Source organism: Salmo salar, chromosome ssa01 (genome assembly GCF_905237065.1).
Source record: "Salmo salar chromosome ssa01, Ssal_v3.1, whole genome shotgun sequence".
NCBI classification, from domain to species: Eukaryota; Metazoa; Chordata; class Actinopteri; order Salmoniformes; family Salmonidae; genus Salmo; species Salmo salar.
Genome location: NC_059442.1, coordinates 4870713 through 4881829, shown reverse-complemented (window position 1 = coordinate 4881829; position 11117 = coordinate 4870713). Strand labels below are relative to the sequence as shown.

Below are 11117 nucleotides of genomic sequence, written 5' to 3'. Positions count from 1 at the left end.
CGAACTGCGCATGTGCAGGACGTCAACTCAAAATGCACTCTTGTATAAAATTGTTATTTTTGTGACGAAAATGAAAACGTGTGTTTTTTTTTTTTTTTACTTTCACGAGGTTGGGAGTAATAACACGTTCAACTACGTAAGACATTGGCTCGGATGTAGGTTGTGTGCCTTTAGTTGTCGAAGGAAGAATTGTTCACTTCTCTAAATTGACTTCTTATTTAAACCCCGGGCCTGGTCTGTTTAGCAAGCGTTCCCGGAAGTACCGCAATGTTGCACCTCTGGCTTTTTAAACTCTGTGATAACAAGGACTCCATATTAACTACTCCATTGGATTGGTTTAACAGTGCAAAAAAGAAAACCTCCCCTTACAGATTTTTTTTTTACTCCTCAACACCAGTATGTTGGCGATCTAGTTTCAGGCGTTTTAATAAGAAAATAAAAAACATAATTACAGTATTTTTAATGGGAGGAAAATTGAGGGGCGGTCAGTTCAACAGCGCAATCTCCGTAAAGGGCAGTCAGACGGCTGGGGGGCAAAACATGGCGTAGAACTGGTTCTCCTAGAGACAATATGCATTTACTGATGATGTTGGAGTCTTTGAAGAGTTTCAGTGAGTACCTTAATGATTAAAATAGTATTAAAACGTAAGGGTTGTTCGATGACCAGTTTTTTGCTGGGTAATATGATCGAGGCCCTCAATGTGGGGTGTTAGTGCATGTGTGCGTCCGTGTGGTGTGTCAGGGCAGATGGTTGGTTTTTAATAAAGCAGGTTAGGATAATTCGTTTAACAGGTTAGGTGAATTAACGTAGTGGCTTGGAGAATGAGATTAATGAGGTTAAGAAAAGGGTTCAGGTTTAGCGACAATGCCACTGACGCGGCTGCTACTGAGCTGTAGACCGACTCCATCTAGTCACAACGGTAGAAACGTAAACAGACCATCAGCATCATAAGCCCCCCCTTTCCGATCATCCCACTGGTTCCTGCATTAGAATGGCTTAAAAATGTTAAGGTTTGTATCATTCACAGCTAAAGTTGCCAAATAACTCTTAAATCTAATGTATAAGACCTGCTTCATATGCTCACTCGCTCCTGAACGGGGGGGCAGTGCCCCTGTGACAACAATTTTGGGACCCCTTGTGCCCCCCCCCAATGTGGAGTATGAAATAATTTTTACATAGCAAAAATGTGTTATCTTCTTTGTTATTAGACAGTGGCAACGCGGAACATTAATGATTATGAACATGGTATTTTGCCTGCTAATGCAGTGAAGAAAACGATATGACAACAATAACGTCTAATGTAACTGGCCCCTCTAACAGTACAACTGGCCCCAGCTTGGCCCCTCCCCCCCAGTTGAAATAGTCTAGAACTGCCACTGCTCCTGAATGCTAATTCAGCTAATTCTTCTTCTTGTCTGCTAAATGAACAAGCCAACAGACTATGGCATGGTGCATAGCCAGATAATGTACAGTAGGCCAACTCATTCTGTTCTTCTGAAACACACATTTCCTTCATATCATAATGTTTCTTTAGACCTGCCTAAAATAAGTAAAACATTTATTGTGATGGTGTGTATTCAATTGATTTATTAGACTTTTAAAAAATGTAGATACTAGTGAATACATCAAAACTGTGAAATAACACATATGGAATCATGTAATAACCAAAAAAGTATTAAAATAAAATCGAAATATATTTGAGATTCTTCAAAGTAGCCACCCTTTGCCTTGATGACAGCGTTGCACACGCTTGGCATTCTCTCAACCAGATTCATGAGGTAGTTACCTGGAATGCATTTTAATTAACAGGTGTGCCTTGTTAAAAGTTAATTTGTGGAATTTCTTTCCTTAATGCGTTAGTTGTGTTGTAACAAGGTAGGGGTGGTGTACAGAAGATAGACATATTTGGTAAAATACCAAATCTGTATTATGGCAAGAACAGCTCAAATAAGCAAAGAGAAATGACAGTCCATCATTACTTTAAGACATGAAGGTCAGTCAATCCGGAAATTTCAAGAACTTTTAAAGTTTCTTCATGTGCAGTTGCAAAAACCATCAAGCTCTATGATGAAACTGTTTCTCATGAGGACCGCCACAGGAAAGGAAGACCCAGAGTTACCTCTGCTGCAGAGGATACATTCATTAGATTTTACTGCACCTCAGATTGCAGCCCAAATAAATGCTTCACAGAGTTCAAGTAACAGACACATCTCAACATCAACTGTTCAGAGGAGACTGTGTGAATCAGGTCTTCATGGTCGAATTACTGCAAAGAAACCACTACTAAAGGACACCAATTAGAAGAAGAGACTTGATTGGGCCAAGAAACATGAGCAATGGACATTAGACCGGTGGAAATCTGTCCTTTGGACTGATGAGTCCAAATTTGAGATTTTGGGTTCCAACCGCCGTGTCTTTGTGAGACTCAGAGTAGGTGAACGGATGAACTCCGCATGTGTGGTTCCCACCGTGAAGTATGGAGGAAAGGGGGGGAGACCTAGTCAGTTGTACAACTGAATGCCTTCAACTGAAATGTGTCTTCTTTGTCTCTCTGAATCAGAGAGGTCGGGGGGCTGCCATAACCAAGGAGGTGTGGGGGTGCTATGCTGGTACTGTCAGTGATTTACTTAGAATTCAATCATTTAATCAGCATGGCTACCACAGCATTCTGCAGTGATACGCCATCCCATCTGGTTTGTGCTTAGTGGGACTATCATTTGTTTTTCAACAGGACAATGACCCAACACACCTCCAGGCTGTGTAAGAGCTATTTGACCGAGAAGGAGAGTGATGGAGTGCTGCATCTGATGACCTGGCCTCCACAATCACCGACCTCAACCCAATTGAGATGGTTTGGGATGAGTTGGACCGCAGAGAGAAGGAAAAGCAGCCAAAATGTACTTTAAAGAATTTAAAATATATTTTTGATTTGTTTAACACTTTTTGGTTACTACATGATTCCATAAGTCAAAATGATGAAATAACACGTCTTCACTAGTATTCTACAATGTAGAAAATAGTAAAAAATGAACGAAAAACCTTTGAATGAGTAGGTGTGTCCAAACTTTTGATTGGTACTGTATATCATTTCTCGATTATATAAAATATACGTTCCTTATGTTTCCACAAGCGACGCGTTTTAAAGTTCCAAAATGAGCATCGGGCATGTTAACAAAACTCCCCCTGGCCAGAAAAATACTATTGTGCTAAAGCGGTTAGCGTGCTAAAGCAAGCGGGGTTAGCGTGCTAAAGCAAGCGGTTAGCGTGCTAAAGCAAGCGGTTAGCGTGCTAAAGCAAGCGGTTAGCGCCTATGAATGGGGTAGCCACAATAGCTAGCTAGCTAAAACTAAACATATGTAGCACGAATTATTGGTTGCCTTTGTATTCCTCTATAATGTGCATGCCATGGGTTGTTTGCCATAATAGCTCATTTGGATCACATTTGTGGAAGGTCGTTTGTGCAATTTAAAAATAGCTAGCTATTTCCTTAGCTATATTTATATATTTGTATTTATTTATTTTATTTATTTCACCTTTATTTAACCAGGTAGTCAAGTTCAGAACAAGTTCTCATTTACAATTGCGATCTAGCCAAGATAAAGCAAAGCAGTGTGACACATACAACAACACAGAGTTACACATGGAATAAAACAAACATACAGTCAATAAAACAGTAGAAAAAAATGTCTATATACAATGTGAGCAAATGAGGTGAGATAAGGGAGGTAAAGGCAAAAAAAAGGCCATGGTGGCAAAGTAAATACAATATAGCAAGTAAAACACTGGAATGGTAGATTTGCAGTAGAAGAAAGTGCAAAGTAGAAATAGAAATAATGGGGTGCAAAGGAGCTAATAAATAAATGTCCTAGGTATATTTTGAATGGGGTATGTATGTCCGTCCATCCACAGGCTGCCTCTCCAGCTTCTAGACAAGATCATCTCTGACAGTGCAACAACCTGTCCAGCATTTGACAAAGGTCAGTCCTTCTCAGCCATATCATAATGATATGTAGCTAGCTACCAGCTGCTAGCTACTAGCCACATACTTTGTCAGAATACTAACTATTTTCTAATTTGTGACTTAAATCCCTAAACAGATGCGAAGTGAACGAGTGCCAGACTTCGTGGGGAAAATGTCCAGACCACAGTTCTTCACGTGAGACACATACAGATTTGGGGTTAACATCTCCCAATTGTCACGCCCAGCTGTTGAGACCAGAGATGGATCAAGAGCTCAACCTCTACCAATATTTCGGCAGAGAACAGACAGTGGACCTGCTCCAGGGATGTGTGGGGATACAGGAGAGACTGGCAACTACTCTCTCTCTCCTCTATCCTCATCTATCCTCATCTATCTGTCTCCACCACTGCTTGTAGACAACGATGATGATATTTGTCAAGTCTTGTCCTATTATTTTCATAACTAGGGATCGAACAGAACATATGTCGGCTAGTTGGTGGAATCATCCCCAGAATGGGCCCCATTTGCATTTAAGGGTATTCACAGAAATCTCGGTAGGTTTTTCCTCCTGAAATGGATGATCTCTGTTCTACTGCCTTAGTAATCCAATACAACCCTTTTGTCTGAACCAAGTAATTTACCATTATAATGAACAAAATGTAGGTCTAGTTTCAGATGTACTGCGGACAGTGGTTTGTTGTTGTTCTGAAAGCCTCAATTCCCAACCTTGAACAATGGGAGTAAAACATAGTAGATGCTGCAAACTGTATCAACGATCTCGTAGCCCCCTAATGTCGCATGCCAGACTTTACTACTACAGAGTAGGTTTGTTCTGCTATATTATACCAGACTTTACTACTACAGAGTAGGTTTGTTCTGCTATATTATACCAGACTTTACTACTACAGAGTAGGTTTGTTCTGCTATATTATACCAGACTTTACTACTACAGAGTAGGTTTGTTCTGCTATATTATACCAGACTTTACTACTACAGAGTAGGTTTGTTCTGCTATATTATACCAGACTTTACTACTACAGAGTAGGTTTGTTCTGCTATATTATACCAGACTTTACTACTACAGAGTAGGTTTGTTCTGCTATATTATACCAGACTTTACTACTACAGAGTAGGTTTGTTCTGCTATATTATACCAGACTTAACTACTACAGAGTAGGTTTGTTCTGCTATATTATACCAGACTTTACTACTACAGAGTAGGTTTGTTCTGTTATATTATACCAGACTTTACTACTACAGAGTAGGTTTGTTCTGCTATATTATACCAGACTTTACTACTACAGAGTAGGTTTGTTCTGCTATATTATACCAGACTTAACTACTACAGAGTAGGTTTGTTCTGTTATATTATACCAGACTTTACTACTACAGAGTAGGTTTGTTCTACTATATTATACCAGACTTAACTACTACAGAGTAGGTTTGTTCTGCTATATTATACCAGACTTTACTACTACAGAGTAGGTTTGTTCTGCTATATTATACCAGACTTTACTACTACAGAGTAGGTTTGTTCTGTTATATTATACCAGACTTTACTACTACAGAGTAGGTTTGTTCTACTATATTATACCAGACTTAACTACTACAGAGTAGGTTTGTTCTGCTATATTATACCAGACTTTACTACTACAGAGTAGGTTTGTTCTACTATATCAGTGCTGCCCAACCCTCTTCCTGGAGATCTACTGTCCTGTAGGTTTACAGTCCAATCCTCTTCCTGGAGATCTACTGTCCTGTAGGTTTACAGTCCAACCCTCTTCCTGGAGATCTACTGTCCTGTAGGTTTACAGTCCAACCCTCTTCCTGGAGATCTACTGTCCTGTAGGTTTACAGTCCAACCCTCTTCCTGGAGATCTACTGTCCTGTAGGTTTACAGTCCAGCCCTCTTCCTGGAGATCTACTGTCCTGGAGATCTACTGTCCTGTAGGTTTACAGTCCAATCCTCTTCCTGGAGATCTACTGTCCTGTAGGTTTACAGTCCAATCCTCTTCCTGGAGATCTACTGTCCTGTAGGTTTACAGTCCAACCCTATTCCTGGAGATATACTGTCCTGTAGGTTTACAGTCCAACCCTCTTCCTGGAGATCTACTGTCCTGTAGGTTTACAGTCCAACCCTCTTCCTGGAGATCTACTGTCCTGTAGGTTTACAGTCCAACCCTCTTCCTGGAGATCTACTGTCCTGTAGGTTTACAGTCCAGCCCTCTTCCTGGAGATCTACTGTCCTGGAGATCTACTGTCCTGTAGGTTTACAGTCCAATCCTCTTCCTGGAGATCTACTGTCCTGTAGGTTTACAGTCCAATCCTCTTCCTGGAGATCTACTGTCCTGTAGGTTTACAGTCCAACCCTATTCCTGGAGATATACTGTCCTGTAGGTTTACAGTCCAACCCTCTTCCTGGAGATCTACTGTCCTGTAGGTTTACAGTCCAACCCTATTCCTGGAGATCTACTGTCCTGTAGGTTTACAGTCCAACCCTCTTCCTGGAGATCTACTGTCCTGGAGATCTACTGTCCTGTAGGTTTACAGTCCAACCCTCTTCCTGGAGATCTACTGTCCTGTAGGTTTTCATTCCAACCCTAATTTAGCATATCTGATTCAGTTAGTTAAGGTCTTGTTGAGCAAAACCTACAGGACAGTAGAGGGTTGGACTGAAAGAGGGTTGGGCAACCCTGTACTTTATCATACCAGATTCTGAGCCTCTCGTCTGGCTCTGTGAGATTAGTTTAGTAGCCCCCCTTATGATCTGTGGTGGAAAGATGTTATTATTGCTCTACCTCATTGCCGTGTTTTGCACCAGGACAGTTGGTGCTTTTCTCTATGATATTCAACAGTACACTAACCCAGGTCCTAGAGTTCGAGGCAAATATCATCGTTTCCCTTAGACGATGTAGGGACCATATAGCCCAACATAACGTACTGTACCAAAAGTTAAAAGACGCAATTCATTCTTACACCATATTGATTCATTCATTCTTACACCATATTGATTCATTCTTACACCATATTGATTCATTCATTCTTACACCATATTGTTTCATTCATTCTTACACCATATTGATTCATTCATTCTTACACCATATTGATTGATTCATTCTTACACCATATTGATTGATTCATTCTTACACCATATTGATTCATTCTTACACCATATTGATTCATTCTTACACCATATTGATTCATTCGATAACCTTATCAGAGTTTGTATGAATGGCACAGAGTCCCAGATTGTTATTTTAGTTATAGGAACGGATTCCCAGTATAACAGTCCTAGTTATAGGAACGGATTCCCAGACACACACTCCTGTCGAGGAGAAGTTCCATTGAAAAAGCTTTTTAGCGGCAGGTTGTCTAGTGGTTATTGCGTTGGACTAGTAACCGAAAGGTTGCTGGATTGAATCCCCGAGCTGACAAGGTAAAAATATGTCGTTCTGCCCCCTGAACAAGGCAGTTCTCCGGTAGGCCGTCATTGTAAATAAGAATTTGTTCTTAACTGACTTGCCAATTTAAATAATTTAAATTGTCCAGAATTAGGCTTAATCTGTATCTGGGAAACAGGCCCGTAGGGTAGGTTTATGTGTTGTACCCATAGAGTTAGGTAGGTTTATGTGTTGTACCCATAGAGTTAGGTAGATTTATGTGTTGTACCCATAGAGTTAGGTAGGTTTATGTGTTGTACCCATAGAGTTAGGTAGGTTTATGTGTTGTACCCATAGAGTTAGGTAGGTTTATGTGTTGTACCCATAGAGTTAGGTAGATTTATGTGTTGTACCCATAGAGTTAGGTAGGTTTATGTGTTGTACCCATAGAGTTAGGTAGGTTTATGTGTTGTGTCCCAGGACCATAGAGTTAGGTAGGTTTATGTGTTGTACCCATAGAGTTAGGTAGGTTTATGTGTTGTACCCATAGAGTTAGGTAGGTTTATGTGTTGTACCCATAGAGTTAGGTAGGTTTATGTGTTGTACCCATAGAGTTAGGTAGGTTTATGTGTTGTACCCATAGAGTTAGGTAGGTTTATGTGTTGTGTCCCAGGACCATAGAGTTAGGTAGGTTTATGTGTTGTACCCATAGAGTTAGGTAGGTTTATGTGTTGTACCCATAGAGTTAGGTAGGTTTATGTGTTGTGTCCTAGGCAAAATTTTCTATTTCATTAAGGGCCCTTTTTTTTTTTACAAATATTTATTTTTGCATCATTTGTGGTCCACCACCTTCAATCCTTCCGGGATATGTGCAATATGGTATCTTATTACCTGTCATGATGTGGATATGAATATGTAATATTGTATGAACAAGTGACAAGTTGTTTGAAAACAACAAAATTACCAACGTCTTCCATTAAGAAATATTGTATATTGTCTTCATATGCATTAGCTTATTTAGAGGGACTGTGGTGCCAATATTATAACTAACAATGCATGAACGGTTGCTGTTTTTTGAATAGGGGGCGGCAGCGTAGCCTAGTGGTTAGAGTGTTGGACAAGTAACCGAAAGGTTGCAAGTTCCCCGAGCTGACAAAGTACACAAAATCTGTCGTTCTGCCCCTGAACAAGGCAGTTAACCCACTGTTAACCTAGGCCGTCATTGTAAAATAAGAGTTTTTTTCTTAACTAACTTGCCTAGTTTAAATAAAGGTAAACAAATAAGGAAACATTGTTTTCCTAAAAACAGAACATGTTTAGGAGATTTGATTCAATTGTTAAATCTATTCAGAGTGAATTTCACCACAGATATACAGTTAATCTATTACTATCTAAACTGTATGGAATTAACACCTTTTAGAATCAGTGTGTTAGGCTGTGTTTACACAGGCAGCCCAATTCTGATCTTTTTCCACTAATTGGTCTTTTGACCAATCAGATCGGCTCTTTTGCCAACAATTGGACAACGTATTCGAGTTGGGCTTCCTGTCAGAAACAGCCTTTGTAATTGATCAATAAAATAATGATCTATAATACATTTAGTAAAAAGCAAGGCATAATATGCATCTGATTAGACATTTTAGAAGAAATAAACAATTCTGCACGATTTTCAGTTTATTTGATCTATTGTGTTTTTAAAGGAATGTTTTTAGCATATTAGTAGCTATATAATTAGCGTTTTTTTTGTTTAGAGGGAAGACTATGGTGTGTACTGTGGTTTAGAATGCACTATGTTCCTAGTAAGAACCACCCAACAGTGTGTGAAGTATCACATGTTGAAACAGAAATACATTTTGAATTGGCAAAACGGTCTTCTGGGGAAATTCAATATTCAAGCTACGTTCCCTATGGTACTAGTGCGCTACTTTTTTGACCCGGGGCCCATAGGGCTCTGGTAAAAAAAAGTAGTGCACTATCTAGGGGAATAGGGTGCCATTTTGGAAGTGGCCTCGGACTCGTACAGTATCACTGTAAGAACTAAGAACTACTGATTTTAGGAGGCCTGTGTTGATGCCTCTTTTCACGGTTTACATTCTGTTAAAATGTTGCATCGTTGTCCATATCAATCGAACTATGTATGCATGTATGCATGTAAATGTATTATGCATTCTTCCTATTAATTGAACGTAATAGAGAGAAACGACTGAACAAAAAAAAAAATTTAAAATGCTGTAAAACTTTCTTTACATGTATGAATTAATTCACTACCAATCATCCTGTCTTGAATACTGTGTTTAAAAAAAAAAAAAATTGTAACGCTACATAATGTGGCAATAGGTAAATCTAGAATGTATTGATCATTTAAAACTATATTAAATACAAGGAGAAAATATTATGCATGACTAAAAGTAATCAATGATTTGTATTGCGGGCAATAATGAATTTGGTCATTTGCGTTGATCTATAGATCTATGATACTGAAAGGCTGATATTGTGGCGCTGTGATATAAAGTTAGTAAAATACGTTTACAGGTCTTGAATAACAAGGGATGGTTATTGACATCACCCAGAGCACATTGGAACCACTTGTTCTCATAAAAGATGTACGATGTTGATCACAGCCTGAAATCCAGGCTGTTCTGCGCTATCATTCTACTTGCCATTCCTTGGCAATGACAAGGAACGGAATGATGGCACAAAAGACTGGATTTCAGGCTGTTGATCCAAGTATTACTAGTAAGCAACAGAATGAGATGACTGTGCGTTGTGGTGTGACTATGCACTCCAGCGAGAAGCCCCTGGGGCATGCTGGAGCGACGGAATCTCCCGTCTCGGTTGTGGATTAACTGAAGAAATCTGCATCAGAAATGTAGCAATAAAAAGCAGCATGGTGCCAATAGCACGAATGACTGGACTGGTTTGTGTGGCATTACAACTTCACATCTTCTTCCATATCTACTACTCATTCCTGAGTTCCAATTCCCTACCTAGATCTGAACTCTTCATCACGTTAAGATAAAAAGGTCTGAACTCTTCATCACATTAAGCTGAAAGGTCTGAACTCTTCATCACGTTAAGATAAAAGGTCTGAACTCTTCATCACGTTAAGATAAAAGGTCTGAACTCTTCATCACGTTAAGATAAAAGGTCTGAACTCTTCATCACATTAAGATAATGCGCCTCTCAAGGATAGCAGGGTTTCCAAGGTGATGTCTAGCGCCTCTCAAGGATAGCAGGGTTTCCCCAAACAACACTTTAGATGCAACATGCTCATCCAATTGAGACCCGTTTAGTGGTTTACAAAACAGTTTTAATACCTGAACAGAAGAATATAAAAACACAGCAAGTCATGTCTCAGTCATCCAGCTTCACATAAGTAGTTAACATTGATGAAGTATAGTTCCATATTAACCAGCAGAATATGAGGTAGCTACTTATTAAGTAATCTCAAGGAAATTTCTTGGTGGGACCATATATTATATAGACAGCTGTGCTTTTCCAAATCATGTCCAATCAATTGAATTTACCACAGGTGGACTCCAAGTTGTAGAAACATCTCAAGGATGATCAATGGAAACAGGATGCACCTGAGCTCAATTTAGAGCCTCATAGCAAAGGGTCTGAATACTTAAGTAAATAAGGTATTTATGTTTTTTTTTTTATATATATACATTTGCAAACATGTCTAAAAATCTGTTTTCGGTTTGTCATTATGGCGCATTGTGTGTAGATTGAGATATTATTTTTGTATCCATTTTAGAATAAGGCTGTAGCG

General features: G+C 39.3%; 2 long non-coding RNA genes across 4 annotated transcripts; both read left to right on the top strand.

Annotated features, from left to right (window-relative positions):
- Positions 1-625: 625 nt before the first annotated feature.
- Positions 626-5826, top strand: LOC106592535 (uncharacterized). Its single transcript, XR_006761978.1, has 3 exons — positions 626-1011; positions 3911-3978; positions 4099-5826. It is a non-coding gene; the product is annotated as an uncharacterized lncRNA (long non-coding RNA).
- A 556-nt stretch (positions 5827-6382) lies between these two features.
- LOC106593071 (uncharacterized) lies at positions 6383-10248 on the top strand. 3 transcript variants are annotated; one of them, XR_006761963.1, is made up of 2 exons: positions 6383-7674; positions 7799-10248. It is a non-coding gene; the product is annotated as an uncharacterized lncRNA (long non-coding RNA). The 3 variants fall into 3 exon arrangements; XR_006761955.1 differs by having other exon boundaries at positions 6383-7736; XR_006761949.1 differs by having other exon boundaries at positions 6383-7736; positions 7768-10248.
- The last annotated feature ends 869 nt before the right edge of the window (positions 10249-11117 follow it).